The sequence below is a fragment of the Microcaecilia unicolor genome, chromosome 3, assembly GCF_901765095.1.
Source record: "Microcaecilia unicolor chromosome 3, aMicUni1.1, whole genome shotgun sequence".
Classification (NCBI taxonomy): Eukaryota; Metazoa; Chordata; class Amphibia; order Gymnophiona; family Siphonopidae; genus Microcaecilia; species Microcaecilia unicolor.
This window is the reverse complement of record NC_044033.1, coordinates 136,682,669-136,698,248: the sequence shown is the minus strand read 5'-3', so window position 1 is coordinate 136,698,248 and position 15,580 is coordinate 136,682,669. Positions and strand designations below refer to the sequence as shown.

Sequence of the window (15,580 nt, the reverse complement as noted above, 5' to 3'; positions counted from 1 at the left end):
GTTAACTCATAATAGATAATATCTTGTAATTGACTTCTAACCTCTTTTTCATATAACTTGCTACCCCAAACCACAATTCCACCCCCTTTATCTGCAGGCTCTATAAGTATAGAAGAATCTTTCCTCAGAAGCTTTAATGCCAAATGTAACTGATTAGACAAATTATTGTAACATAATTTAAATGAATGCATTTTTTGTACATTTCTTTTTGGACCAAAGCTTTCAAAGCTCTAGTCTTCAGAATATTGAGGCATCTATGATGATTTATATGGGAAAATAGAGCCCCATCTCTCCACATCAGAAAAGAACACAGCAATCTTCAGGCATCAAAAACATTTAAGTGTCCTTTTACGAAGCTGCAGCAAAAGTGGGCCTGCTCTGGCATCAACTCGTGTTTTTTACGCACACCAAGGCCCCCTTTTACTGCAGCGGGTAAAAGGCAGGGTTGTTTTTTAAGAAATGGATATGCAGTAAGTAAATCACTTGCTATGTGCCCGTTACGGGTGGGAGCACATATCATCACTCATTGAGGTGGCAGTAAGGGCTCCCGTACTACCCCAGCGATAACCGGGCAGCACGTGGCACTGCCCAATTTCCACCGGGTACATACCAGCACTACAAAAATAAACATATTTTTGTAGCATCGGAAATGGCGTGCGTTGGGAGTAGGAGCTACCACCATGCTGCTGCAGTAGTCCGGCAGTACTTCCCTTGTAACAAACAGTAAGCCCGCATTTGACTTACCGTTGCTTTGTAAACGGGCCCCTTAAGTAGCATGTGGGAATGAAAAAAAATCAAAAGGTTTGGTTGGGACACACAATAGTCTTTTCTCTAATAAATCTGTCTCTACTGCTGACAAAACATGGTTTGAGAAATTAAAAAACTGCAGATTTCACTGTTGAGGACCATTGTTGCAGAGAAGTGGACACATTTGGAAGGTAATGGAGTCGGTGTTTTGCTGAGACTGTTTTACTCTTTTTATGGGTCAGCATGTTTCCATTATACAGAAACGAAACAGCAATGAGCTAGAAGAGATTAATGCTTGATATTTTTGCATCTTATATTTAAGCCGTTATTTCCCATTTATAGATATATATATATATAGAGAGAGAGAGAGAGAGAGAGATTTTTATAGCTTTTTAATTGTTGCCATTGAGGGTTATATTTATATATACATTTAGGCAGTCTTTTACTAAAGAGTGGTTCATGTTATCTGTAGTAGAGCTCATAGGAATTAAATGGGTCTTATGGAAGATAACATCAGCCCCCTTAAATTGTTGTTGAATTTGGGATGATTTTAATGCTTATAATTATATTTCTAATAGGAGGGCCATGTACATACAACCAAATAAAATGTTGGGACTTGGTTTAAGCACACAAAAATTGGTATACTAGGTCAAACCAAAGGGGTCATCTTGCCCAGTACCCTGCTTCTAATAGTGGTCAATCCAGGTGGCAAATGCCTGACAGAATCCTCTAAAGTAGTAAGATTCCATGCTACTGACATCAAGAATAAGCAGAGACTTTCCTCAGGTCTTCCATTATTAATGTTTATGGACTTTTCCTCTGGAACGTATCCCTACCTTTGACATGTTTAAATTAAATTAGCTTTCTAGAATAGGCCTTCTCAACCCAGTCCTCAGGGCACACCAAGTCCCATCGAGTTTTCTGGATGCATGAGATAGATTTGCCTATCAAGGAGGAAGTGTATGTCAATCTGTCTCATGCATATTCATTGTAGATGTCCTGAAAAACCGATGGGATTTGGTGTGGCCTGAGGACTAGGTTAAGAAGCCCTGTTCCAGAATATCTATTTCAAGAAATATAAATCACATGAATTATTCCTTTTTTGCAGAGACAAAGCAGATGATCTGGAGTCAGTAGTGGCATTTCATCCCTGAGTCTTTCATCGTAGCTAGAAGATGCTTTCTCTGAAGATAGTAATGCATGCCCTTGAGTTACCAGAAAATACATTCTGCTTTAGACAATGGAAACACTTGATTCTTTTTGTTTTCAAGTGAAACAAAACACCTTCATTTTTTTCCCTTCTATTTGTGGAAGCAAAATAAAAGGTCTCCTACTGACAGGGGAAGTTATCAATGTGAGCTAACAAGAAAGTTTATTTTACCACAAGCCATGCTATTTTACCACAGGCTCTCGTTGCATAAAATGGGACGCTGTGCTAAAACAGCATGCCTTATGGTAAAATAATACATCTTTATGGTAGCCCACATTGATAACTTTCCCCTGAGTGCTGAACCCCCCTCCCCTCAGTTTTCCTGATATCTCCTAACTTTCCGAACCCCCATTAACCCATTCATTGATAGCTGCGTTGGATTTTATTTTCCATGTTTGAAATTCCCCCCCCCCCCCTAACTCAGCCCAGCTGACTCAGGGGCCCTTTTACTAAGCTACGTAGGCGCCTACGCGCACCCAATGCATGTCAATTTTGAGTTACCACCTGGCTACCATGTGGCCCTTGCGTTAATTTCATTTCTGACGTGTACACTATGCGCAGCGGAAAATATTTTTATTTTCTGGAGCATGGGTGGTAATCTGCATTCTACCCACCTGGTTACCGCATGAGACTTTACTGCTAGGTCAATGGCTGGCGGTAAGGTCTCAGACCCAGAATGGATGCGTGACATTTTTCATTTTGCCGCACATCCATTTTTGGCAAAAGGCATTTTTTACAGGTGCACTCAAAACACACACCAACATTACCGCAGGCTATTTTTCAGCATGCCTTTGTTAAAGGGTCCCTCAATCAAAGTCTTCAACCCAGGGCCACAAACTATAATCGTCTCTAAAACCTTATTATGGAATGCTCCCTTCAGAGGTTACACATGATGACCTTGAAGGCAAACCTAAGCTCTCCACATCACAGCACACAGCATCTGCCAGTTAACCATAGGGCCAGCCCCTGAAAGCTTTGTTAAAATTTGCTTCCTACATGTATTATAGTTGGGGTATTATTTCATGCTCATACCAAACGAAAATGCAATTTACTGAAATGCGCTAAAATTTGTAATTACCGTAGATTAACATGGGATTTTACAGTACAATAGCTTCAAATTTGTGAGCATTCCCGCTATTTTTATTGCAGGCTGTATGTTAATGTTACTTATTTAGGAGGCGGCAAGTGGCCTCACATTAGCTGTGTTAGCCAGTTAGGAGGGGATTGAGTACATGGCACTCAAAATTCTGCACTACGTGTGATTCTATAAAAGGCATGCACACTTTATGAACTGTGCGCCTAACTGTTGGGCATGGAACTTAGGCCTGATAAATGCAGGTGTAAATAAAACTTAGGGTCCCTTTTACTAAGGTGTGCCGAAAAATGGACTGCGGTAGTGTAGGTGCGTATTTTAGACGCGCCTATATAAAAGGCCTTTTTAAAATTTTTGCCAAAAATGGACGTGCGGCAAAATAAAAATTTGGCGCAACCAATTTGAGTCTGAGACCTTACCGCCAGTCATTGACTTAGCGGTAAGGTCTCACGCGTTAACCATGTGGTAATCGTCTGCACGTGTAGAATGACTACTGCCTGGGTTCTACCGCGCGCCAGAAAATAAAAATTCTTTTCTGGCTGCACATAGTGGACAAGCGTCAAAAATGAAATTGCCATAAGGGCCACACGGTAACCGAGCGGTAACTCCAATTTGGCATGCATTGGACGCGCATAGAGGGGCATAATCGAAAAGGGGTGCCCATGTTTTCCTGAGAATGTCCTCGCAGGATATTCCGGCAAAGGGGCAGGGAAACCCGTATTATCAAAACAAGATGGGCGTCCATCTTTTGTTTCGATAATATGGTCAGAGACAGCCAAATCACGAAATTTAGGTTGACCTTAAAGATGGTCATCCTTAGAGATGGTCATCCCCAATTTTTGGCGATAATGAAAACCAAGGACGCCCATCTCAGAAACAACCAAATCCAAGCCATTTGGTCATGGGAGGAGCAAGCATTCGTAGTGCACTGGTCCCCCTGACATGCCAAGACACCAACAGGGCATCCGAGGGGGCACTGTAGTGGACTTCAGAAATTGCTCCCAGGTGCATAGCTCCCTTACCTTGTGTGCTGAGCCCCCCAACCCCCACCAAAACCCACTCCCCACAACTGTACACCACTACCATAGCCCTTAGAAGTGAAGGGGGGCACCTACATGTGGGTTTCTGGTGGGTTTTGAAGGGCTCACATTTACCACCACAAGTGTAACAGGTAGGGGGGGTGGGCCTGGGTCCGCCTGCCTAAAGTGCACTGCACACACTAAAACTGCTCCAGGTACCTGCATACTGCTGTGATGGACCTGAGTATGACATTTGAGGATGGCAATCAATATTTTTAAAGATATTTTTTTAGGGTGGGAGGGGGTTAGTGACCACTGGGGGAGTAAGGGGAGGTCATCCCCGATTCCTTCCCGTGGTCATCTGGTCATTAGGGCACATTTTTGTGGCTCGGTCATAAGAAAAAAAGGACTAGGTAAAGTTGTCCAAGTGTTCATCAGGGACGCCCTTCTTTTTTCCATTATCGATCTAGGACGCCCATGTTTTAGGCACGCCCCAGTCCCGCCTTTGCTAAGCATCCGACACGTCCCCGAGATGGAAAGCAGTTGAGGACACCCAAAATAGGGCTTTTGATTATGCCGCTTTGGGCGACCCTGTGAGGGCGCGCATCTTGCGATTTGTGGCGAAAGATGGGCATCCTCTTTCAAAAATAAGCCTGATAGGTGCCTACGTGGTTTAATAGGCACCTCTGAGACCTGGTGGAAGGAGGATAACCAGTGGGACACTATCATACCGGGGTACAAATTATATCTTAGTGATAGAGTGGATCGAATTGGTGTAATTAAACTCTGGAATTCATTGCCAGGGAATGTGGTAAAGGCGGTTAGCTTAGTGTAGTTTAAAAAAGGTTTGGACGGCTTCCTAAAGGAAAAGTCCATAGACCATTATTAAATGGATTAGGGTAAATTTACTATTTCTGGGATAAGCAGTATAAAATATTTTGTACTTTTTTGGGATCTTGCCAGGTATTTGTGACCTGGATGGGCCACTGTTGAAAATAGGATGCTGGGCTTGATGGACCTTTGGTCTTTCCCAGTATGGCAATACTTATGTACTTATGTAAAGGACCACTTAGGCATTGGTTAACCTAATTCTGTAATTCCACCTGCAACTTTTGGGAATGCCTCTGACATGCCCCTGGCCATATCCACTTTTCAGATATGCACTTAGAAGTTGTGTGGATCTTTATGGAATAACGCGCAGCAATATGCACATGCAACGGCCAATTAAATCCAGTTAACTGCAATAATTGTTATTAATGCCCAATTATTGCTGTTAAGAGCTCGTTAATATCTTGGACACACACCCAAAATTTGGCAAGCAACTTTAGGCACAATATATAGAATCTAGGGTTTAATACATGGTAAGTGAATATGCATGAGAAAGATTTGCATGGCCACTAAATCCATTGTATGCAGATCTCTCTCATTTGTATTCATTACTTCCCCCAAAAAGTAACTACATAAGCTATTTTCTTATTCAACTTTATTCACTTACAAAATATTTTTGAAAAATCCTCTAAGTGATAGATCAAATTATACTTCCCCTTGCTAATTATTCCATATAAACTCATACACACTCACACTAACCATTCACGCACCATACTAATATTAAAATATCTCACTCGTTCTCCTGAAGTGATGACGTATACATGTAACTAAAGTGAAATCAATTTACTCATTAAGAAAGAAAGGTGTATTGGTATTCATTAGTGATATCCTACAAATCTGGTCTGCTTGCAGCCCTTGAGGGCTGTACCTAGACAAGCCTGCTATAAAACAATACAGATACCTCTGTGTTTTCAAAAGCATGACAGAAAAAGGTGTTTGGAAAAGTGAAAGAAGGTGATAGATGATAAAAGGTGAGCATGGGGTAGATAAAGGATGCATGATCTGATATCACCATAGACCACAGGGAAGATGAACTGGAACTGCTGCTACTGAAACTGGTGTACTCCCACCTCTCAGCTCCCCAGATATCTCTCAGGTCAATGCTGGCAGATTAGTGATGGCTCAGTGCTTGCTAACTGGGTTACTTATCTAGGAGTTAATTATCCTTAGACAGATATCCTTGGGGTAATAATCATTTGAAATTACATCCTGAATAAATTGTCCCTGGCTAATGACCCTAGAATGGTGGGCGTTTGCTTGAAGATATGAGTAGGGTACAGTTAATTGTCACTTGCTGATTTTAAGAACATAGGAACATAAACGTTTCCATCTAGCCCAGTGGTCAATCCCAAAACAGTAAAACAGATTTTATGCTGCTTATCTTAGAAACACATCCAAGAAAGTAGAGTTCTATGGGAGAATTACTGCGGTGGAGTTTGCAGGCACTGTACTCCAATAGCAGCACCACTAATTTCCTTGTGTCACGAATGAATCCTGTAATGTTAATGCCATAACAAGACTCCCTAAGCCACATTGAGCCTGCAAATAGGTGGGAAAATGTGGGATACAAATGCAATGCAATAAAATAAATAAATAAAATGAAGAATAGACAAGCTAACATCTGACAGCCTGTGACAACACGTTAAGGTTCCCCTTGAAAAAGCCAGGAGGGCAAAACAGGCTCCTGTTGGGGTGTGTCTGTCAAATGGCATGCAGATAAGTGAAGAGTTTGTTACATTAATACAGAGGCTAGCAGCATATTTGATGAAAACATAAAATAAAAAAAAAAGATAAAAAGTGACACAAGGAAATTAGTGGTGCTGCTAGTGGAGTACAGTGGTAGGAGGGTGGGCATGTATCTATGATTAAAAACGCCAGCAGTAAACGAGTTTAACATAGCTACGACTGAAATATGAGACCATGCCTGCAAACTCCACCGCAGTAATTCTCCCATAGCACTCTACTTTCTTGGATATATTTGGTTGTTATTGACAATACAAGTAGAGTTTAGCTGCGTGGTTTGGCAGTATCTTAGAAATAAGCAGTGGATTTTGATGTTAAACGATATAAAACACCACTGGTTATTTTCATTCCTTCTCACATGAAGAATTTATATGAACATGCCACAGTTCACCAAAGAAGTTTGTTTTTCCAGTTCACCAAAGAAGGCTTCTGATTGTGATGCCTTCATTCTTATCTTTCCTATCTTGATTGTGTTCTGTTAATGCCTGATTGTAATATTTGTTTTGTTGTGTTTTCTCTTTGCAGGCTACATTCTGAGAAAGCACCAGTAATTTCTTTTTTCCAAATGAAGAGTTCATGAAACTACGGCGTGCAGAATCCTACCAACCAGATTTATGTCCTGCTGGACTATGTATGTAAAATACCAAGAGCTAAGTCATTCATTTTTGAGGCTTACTAAAGAAAACCAATAATATTACCTTTATCTGCTTTTCCTTTTCTAAAAGTAGTGAATTTTATGGACATTATAGAGTATGCAATGCAGTTTATATGGCTTTTTATTCTAGTACATGTTTTGCAAGACAAGAAGAGCTGTGGAGCTAGAAACAATGCTCCCAGAAAGTTTAATTCTAAATTCAAGGTCTTTTGAAAGCAAGAAGATCTTAGGACTGGTCTTCTAGTTAAAGAAAATGCCTGTGAGGATTTACAACCCAGTTTTCTGATCCTCAGGAGGGTTCAATATGTTGCAAAGACACTGTTCATCAGTGGCAGTAAAAAGAGTTTCCAGCATTGCAAAAGAGCAGCAACAACTGAGCAGGAGGTTATCAATGTGGACTACTGTTAAGACATGGAGGAGACAGCTATAAGTTAAAAAAGTAGAACACAGGATTAGAGGGGAACATATATCTTACATTTGGAGCCCCATTTTACATAGAACATAGAGATCGTAATTGAGATATGCATGTGTAAATGGTGATTTTCGAAAAGACTCAATTTGCACATGGATGTCCATAATGGGCTAAATTTTATATATGCTGCCTAAAAAAAATCAGCGTTGAAAAAACCCCACCTGAGCGACATTCTATAAGCTGTGCCTAAAGTTAGGTGCAGTTTATAGAATTAATGTTTAAGCAGAGAGGTCAGGCATAAATTTAGGTGCCGTCATTTGCACAAACCAAAATGTGGTGCAAATATCTGTGCCTAAATTTACATGTATGTTATTCTAGAATTATGCATGTAAATCAAAACCATGTCCCCAATCCATCCCGAAATACTTGTGGCCCTCCCACTTCCACACCCCCTTTTTCAGGCCATGCTTAAATGTTAGGCATGGATCCCATGCCTAACTTTACACACTAAGTCCCAATTAAATATAATTAGTTCCAATAATTGCTTGTTAAAAAGCCAATTATTGGCACTAATTTGCTCATTACTGTATTAAATTGTGCGTGCAAAGTGGGAAAACCCTAAATTTGCACGTACAATTTTTGGCGACATTTATAGAATCAGAGGGAATATGTACACATGGTTTGGGCATGGCCTGGGTGGGTCAAAAATCTGTCAGGAGAATTATTTATCTGGGCACGTGCAGTTACATGAGTCTTGCTTGTGTAAGTAGCAGTTTTATTAGCATTTAATTGTGCAAATACAGTACATAGTATTCTGTAAATTAGTTGCGTAAATGCTACAGTGTGTAATTGCTAAAGGGCTTACACGTGGGTGGATCATGGCCGGGCCGTGGGTATGTTGCCATGTAACGTGTGTAACTTAGAGAATACTATCCTGCTTATAATCGAACGAGAAAAACGCCCAAGTTCCGACCTAAATCGGGAGATGGACGTTAATCTCACAAAAACGAGTAAATCCATATAATCGAAAGCAATGTTTCAGTGCGTCCGTGTCGCTCGTATGTGGACGTAAAAACGCCCAAATAAGAGGCGTGTCGGGGGCGTGTTAGGGGCGGTGATACGACGTGGACGGGTACAACGTATAACGAATAGCGAAATGGCTCTGGTTGAGCGGGAAGATGGGCGTAATATGATGGACCCGAAATAAAAGCGACCAGAGCAAGGGGGAAAGCGTCTTTAGACCCATTAGCGATTGTGTGTAGTTGGAGAGTGGCGATATTGTTGGTGGAAGAGCTGAAGTGGTGGTTGCAGAGAGAAAGCCGAGCGTGTTGAGTACCTGTGACGGTCGTCTGTGTGCCCTGCCTCTTTTTGTGTCATACCCTTTCACCGTTCCTTACTCCTACTCCTTTGCTCCATCGCCCCCTTCCCCTCCCCCTATCCCTCCCCATTCACTCTTCCCACGTGTATACTCTATTCCCTGACCTCCGTTTGTCTCTGTGTGCCTGTACTGTTTGGCGAGTGAGTGGCCAGAGGGCGTGGTGGCTGGAAGTGACAGATCTGTGTGTGTTGCTGTTTGACTACTAGTCCTAATACTTGCACTGGTGGTGGGGATATGGATGCACTTAATGCACTTGTGGCATACATGCTACACGAAGAGGCCACCCACCGCAGGAGGTATTCACGGCCCCGAGTGTTTAGGCCCCGCACCACCTTCCTACAACTCACTGACCAGCAGTGTCTAACAAGGTTCAGGTTTGATAGGGCCACTATTCGTCAGCTGTGTGAGCAGCTGACACCCCTCCTTCAGCCCCAGACACGTAGGAATAACCCCATCCCTGCCCACCTCAAAATCACTTCCGCTCTCTCTGTCCTGGCCACTGGCAGTTTTCAATCCGTATTAGCTGCTAACACAGGCCTCACCCAGGCTTCTATTTCACACTGTCTCACCCAGTTCCTGGATGCCTTCATAACTCACACCTCACACTACATCACTTTCCCCACCACCCCCCAGGCCCTGCACAACAACATGGCCGCCTTCTATGCTGTTGCTAGATTCCCCTCGGTCATCGGTGTGATAGACTGCACACACGTAGCCCTCAGACCCCCCCGGGCACACGAAGCCACCTACAGAAATAGGAAGGCATTTCATTCTATGAACATGCAAGTTGTATGTGATGCCCAGGGGGAGATATTAGACGTGTGTGCCAGGTACCCCGGCTCCAGCCACGATGCCTACATCCTACAGCACTCGGGCATCTTCCGCAGGTTCCAGCGAGGGGAGTTCATTGGTGGATGGCTACTAGGTAAGTGCAACATGCATGTACCACCCATACTAGACCTCCTCCACTGGGCAACCCTCCGCCCTGGCTTCCTCCACCACAACCCACTATCCAAATCCCCCCGCCCGCCCTGTACCTGCTCCAAGCGATACACACTCATCTATCTCATTCTGCTTTTCTGCAAAGGTGACCGAGGCTACCCGCAGAGGACATGGCTTATGACCCCCCTGATCCACCCACAACCAGGGCCAGAAGAAACCTACAACAGGAAACATCGCAGCACCCGGGGGATCATTGAGCGCACCTTTGGTTTATTGAAAAACCGCTTCCGCTGTCTGGACCGGTCTGGAGGAGAGCTGCTCTACAGTCCAGAAAAGGTGGCCAAGATCTTTGTGGCGTGCTGTATGTTACACAATTTGGCCCAGCGCAGAGGACAGCCTCTCCCAGAGGAGCCACAGCCACCACCAGAAGAGGCCCCAGATGAGCTGGAAGAGGAGCCCCCTCCACCCCCAGCCCACAGAGCAGAGCTCAATGCCTACCAGCTTGGCGTAAGAGCAAGACAAAGACTCATTGAAACAAGTTTTAGGTGAATGTAAGTGAACATTTATTTTTTACATACAGTGCATATGTGTTTGTTCAAGCCCACCACCACCACCCCCACCACCCCCCTCCCACACCCACCCCCCTCCCACCAACCCTCACCCTACAGCATGTCCCATCATTTTCCCCTTCCCTTCCCCCGTCCCCTCCTACCCCTCCCACGCCCTTCCTTTGCAGCTGGTGCTGCATGGGAAGTCTCTTCTGAGCTGCTGCTCCCAGTGTCCTCTTCCCTATCCCCACGGCAGCCTGCGGCTTCGGCTGCACCGTGGAAATCGGGCCACCTTCTTGGTTCTAGTGGTCTGGCCACAGGACCCAGAATGGGAGCAGCAGATTTGGCGGGTGCTGCAGGAGTGGGTGCAGAGGCTGAGGATCGCAATGCCCACCTCTTAGCTGGTGGTTGCTGGTGGTCAGTGGAGGAGGAGGATGTTGATGGCAGGGGCTGCTCCAGCAGCATGGGGGCTGGAGTAGGCACGGTGCCCTGAGGGCGCAGGTGTTGGATGCTCTGCTCCAGCCGTCTCAGTTGCTGGAGCACCTCCTGGTGGCCTTCACGTTGCGCCTGGAGGAGTTCCTGGTGTGCTCGCTGCTGTGCCTCCAGTGCTTGGCGCTGCAGCTCCAGTTTCTGCTGGCGGTACTCCTCCAAGCGCACGTTGTGGCGGAGTAGTTCCGTGGCGAGCCGCAGGAGTTGCCTCCTTTGGCCGGATGGCCTCTGGCGGGGAGCTGGGCCCTCCTCCTCCTCACCAAAGTCCTCCGGTGCTGGAGGTGCAGCCTCTGCTGGTGCAGGTGGTGGTGGTGGTGGTGGTGGTGGCAGAGGCTGTGCAGCTGGTGGTGGTGGTGGCAGAGGCTGGACAGCTGGTGCAGGTGGTGGTGGTGGTGGCAGAGGCTGGACAGCTGGTGCAGGTGGTGGTGGTGGTGGTGGTGGCAGAGGCTGGACAGCTGGTGGTGGTAGAGGCTGGACAGCTGGTGCAGGTGGTGGTGGACGCGGAGGATGCACAGCTGGTGCAGGTGGTGGAGGCTGGACTGCTGGTGCTGCAGGCTGTGGAGGTTGAGGCTGGACAGATGGTGTAGGGCGTTGGCCTTGCAGGCCACTAGGGCCAGCCTCCTCTGAGTCTTCACCTGTATAGCACAAGAGTGAGGAATAGTGTTGGTGCAAATAACCCACTTTTGTCTTTCAGCATTCATATACATTGGTATGTCCCCCAACCTGATGACCCAGCAAAGAGATGGTGAGGAGGAATGGAATTGACACGGGTACGAAAGAGAGAGGCCCGCAGGCAGCTGGGTAGAGGTGGTGGATGAGCAGCCAAGAGAAGGACACCACTCACAGCGTTGTGCTCAAGCTGTTAGTTGTATAATTGTTAAAATGAACAACATTGCAGCATGTGTTGTGTTACTACTGACTTGCTAAACTGCATAGAACTGCTTTATGACCCCCATTACAGGCTCCTTCAGTTGAATGCATGTGGCCCACACTCAGTAGAGCACAGAGGTCACAGGAGGAACTAGGCACAGTTTGGTAATGGGAAAATAGGAGGGAGTAGTAGGGAAGGACGGCCCCCAGAGTTCTGCCACAGTAGTAACCTACACACACCCATAGGAGCCAACTGGAAAGTAGTATTGGGGGTGCTAAGCCCAGTGACCAACACTCCTCCCTGCACAGCTACATGATCTTTCCTCAATATTGGGGGTGCTCACACACACACACAGCACCCACCCTGTCTGCTTGCTCCTATAACACACATGACCACTACCACTACTCAAATAGAGCTTACAATTAATTCTATAAATATGGGCACACAGGACAAGTAAGAGGAAACCCAATGACAACGGTAGGGATAGGGAGTAAGGGTAGAGAGCTAGTGAGTAGGGGTTACCAGGTCACAACAGCATCATAAAGGTGGCCTGTTAATATACATAAAGACAGCCAGAGATACTCCCCCCCCCCCCCACCTACCTCCCTCCTCCTGCCCCCCACTCCTCACCTCCCTCACCCTGACCCCAACTTCTATAACACAAGTGTACTGCAGCACAACAGATACCCCAACTGCATAATGAAACACCTACCTGAGTCCTCAGCCTGGCCCGAGGTGTCCAGGGAGCCAATCCCGTGGATGCCCTCCTGGGGTAGGAGGGAGTACACCATCAGCTCCATGGGTGTAAGGTTGGCAGTGTCATTGCCTGGGGGATTGGCCCCCGCCTTCCTCCGAACATCCCTCCTCAGCTTCCGCCACTTCCTCTTGCAGTCCTCCACGTCTCTCCCAGCATGGAAGACAGCATTCAGGCTGTCCCGTACTGCCTCCCATTCGCGCTGCTTTACTGTTGCTGCCAGCCTCTGCCCTGTGGGAGCAAACAGACTCCGGTGCCGCTGTACAATTTCATGCACCAGGAGCTCCACCTCTGCATCGACAAAATTACCCTTCCGGGTCGGCGGCATGCGTGGTGGCATTGTACCAATGGGGTTTTCGAAAATACGGAGTGGGCGTTTATATAGGCGCCAAGAACGCCCATTGAGACGGGGGAATAGGCGATTCTGATATGGGCGTTTGTTTTTCAATTATACACATAATTCCTAAGCGTGCCCAGCTCAGATAGCGATTAGGAACACATGGTTTCGATTATGAGTAGATAAGTATGGGCGTCTCCACCTGCCTTCCCTTTCTTCATTGCCATTTTACCTGCCATTCCCTGCACTTAGACCTTGCCAGTTGTTCGTAATAATCATTTACAGGGTTTTACCCTCACTTATATGAAGGTATGTGTTTAGCAATGTATGCTTGGGTACACCTGTGTATTTAGGGGGGGGGGGATTATTGTTGGCCCTCAGCCACCACGCCTTCCGTTTCCTCTCTTCCACATCCCCTGATGCTCCCTTCCTTTCTCCCATTCTCTCTGCCTGGTTGTAGCAGGCAGTGTGTGGGGGCCACGAATTTGCTACACTCACCCCAAATCAAGCACCCCTCGGTAAGGGTCATTTCAATCAGGGAGATGTGCAGCTAATGTTCCCGAAGATAAAAGGCGCACTACACAGTCTTGAAACAGACGTTCATGGTAAGCTCTCGTTTGTCTGCCACCTCTTCTCTTTGTGCTCATAGTCAAGGAGTGTGCATTCACTGTATGTATGTAGTCTGGAGTCAGATGTTAGGTAGCTCTCTTTTCACCAGGTTCCTGTGCACTGTACTGTGGGGTTGGCAGGTCCTCAGTGGTGTGGGCCAGCTGTTGGAGGTGCTGTATTGGTTCCCGGTAGCTTCCATCTTCCTTGTTTATGTGGTGTACCCCAGTCCCCATTTATGAAGTGGCCACCCATTCTCAAGGTCCATAGGCGGGGGAGGGGAGAATGATTAATGCAATGGATGTGTATAGCACATTATGGAACACCTTCCTAAATTGCTCCATAGGTAGTAGGGTAGGGAACATGCACATTACATTGTTTTTAATCGGTAGCCTGGACAAAATGATCGAGGTGGCTACAGGTAGTGCCACTGAGGCCTATGACGTGGTGGTGAGGGAGAGGGGTGTGTGTACAGGTACCAACCCAAAGTAACTGGTGGTGGCTAAAACCTGGTGGCTGCTGTGGCCTAGTGGTTAGAGCACCAGCCTTATAATCATAAGGTTGCTGGTTCAAATCCCACCTAAGGCAAGTCACTTCAGAGACAAAGTTTGACACAAACCCAGAATACTTGAATGTAACACACCTTGATCGACTACTGGAGAAAGTGTCATCACAGCTGCAAATAATGAGCACCATTTTTATTTGTGCCCTTCCCTAACACAAGTATTACATTGCAACTGTGATGAAGTAACCATCCATCTATTGGGTTTCCCATTGTTTCCCTTTTGCTCCTCAGCATTATATACCATAGCTGATGTATTCAATGTGAAAATATGAGCCAGCTGTTTGTAGGTCCTTCTTGGCCCCCCCCCCCCCCCACCAATGTGGCTTGTGGGTAAGGATATGTGTCCATCAGACAGCAAACACTGTGTATGTGGTACCTGGAGTTATGTGGAAGTGTGTACCTGGCAGATCACACGTGGTACACTATTAATCTCTTATTGATGGCACTCTGTATTGTGGGTCAGTATGGTGGAGGGGAGGGAGGAAGGGAGAGAGAGATGCTGGCTGGCCATTTTTATTCATGAACACAAATATCCATCCAGCCTCCCCGGCCCAACCCCCCTGCACATATGGCCATGCAGGTTGGAATGAACAGGTGGCGTTCTGTATGGCCAACATTCTCAGACATACATCACCTTCTCATTCACACAGCACATTTAATGCTATGCATATTGCTGCCTCCTTCCTCTCAACTCAACAGCACCATTTGGTGATATGTAATGCACAAGGGAGACAAACACACACACACACACACTGATAGTTATATTGTAACAAAACATTTATTTCCCCCCACCCCCACCCCTACAAAATAAACCCCAACAATGCCCTCCTCCCCCCCACAACTCCCCACACAACCCCAACAATTCCCTCCCCCACCCCCCACAGAACCCCCAACATTTCCCTCCCCCCACACACACAACCCCAACAATTCCCTCCCCCACCCCCCACAGAACCCCCAACATTTCCCTCCCCCCACACACACAACCCCAACATTTCCCTCCCCCACACACACAACCCCAACATTTCCCTCCCCCACCCACTCCCCACACCCCCAACAGGCCCCCCCTATTTAAATTAAGGGCGGCCACGCCCTCTTAGTAAGGCCCTCTGTAGCAGGGCAATGAGCAGCCCCAGCAGTACCCTTAGTGGGCCCTGGAGCTGCTCATTGCCCTGCCGTAGGGCTGTCACCTCCTGCAGCAGCTGTTGCTGGCCAACTATAAGCTGGTGCTGGCCATCTACCAGCTGCTGCAGGAGGCGCACTACAGTAGCCGGGCCAAAGGCTGGAGGTGGGCCAGGGGACACGGAAGATGGCCCAGGGGATGGA

At 46.4% G+C, this 15,580-nt stretch overlaps 1 protein-coding gene across 2 annotated transcripts in view; it reads left to right on the top strand.

Moving 5' to 3' along the window:
* CHRM3 (cholinergic receptor muscarinic 3) overlaps positions 1-15,580 on the top strand; it is an 819,103-nt gene that overhangs the window by 469,145 nt on the left and 334,378 nt on the right. For both annotated transcript variants that reach the window (XM_030196388.1, XM_030196387.1), the window contains one exon: positions 7,226-7,331. The gene's annotated coding sequence lies outside the window, so the exon portion shown is untranslated. The remainder of the gene's footprint in view (positions 1-7,225; positions 7,332-15,580) is intronic.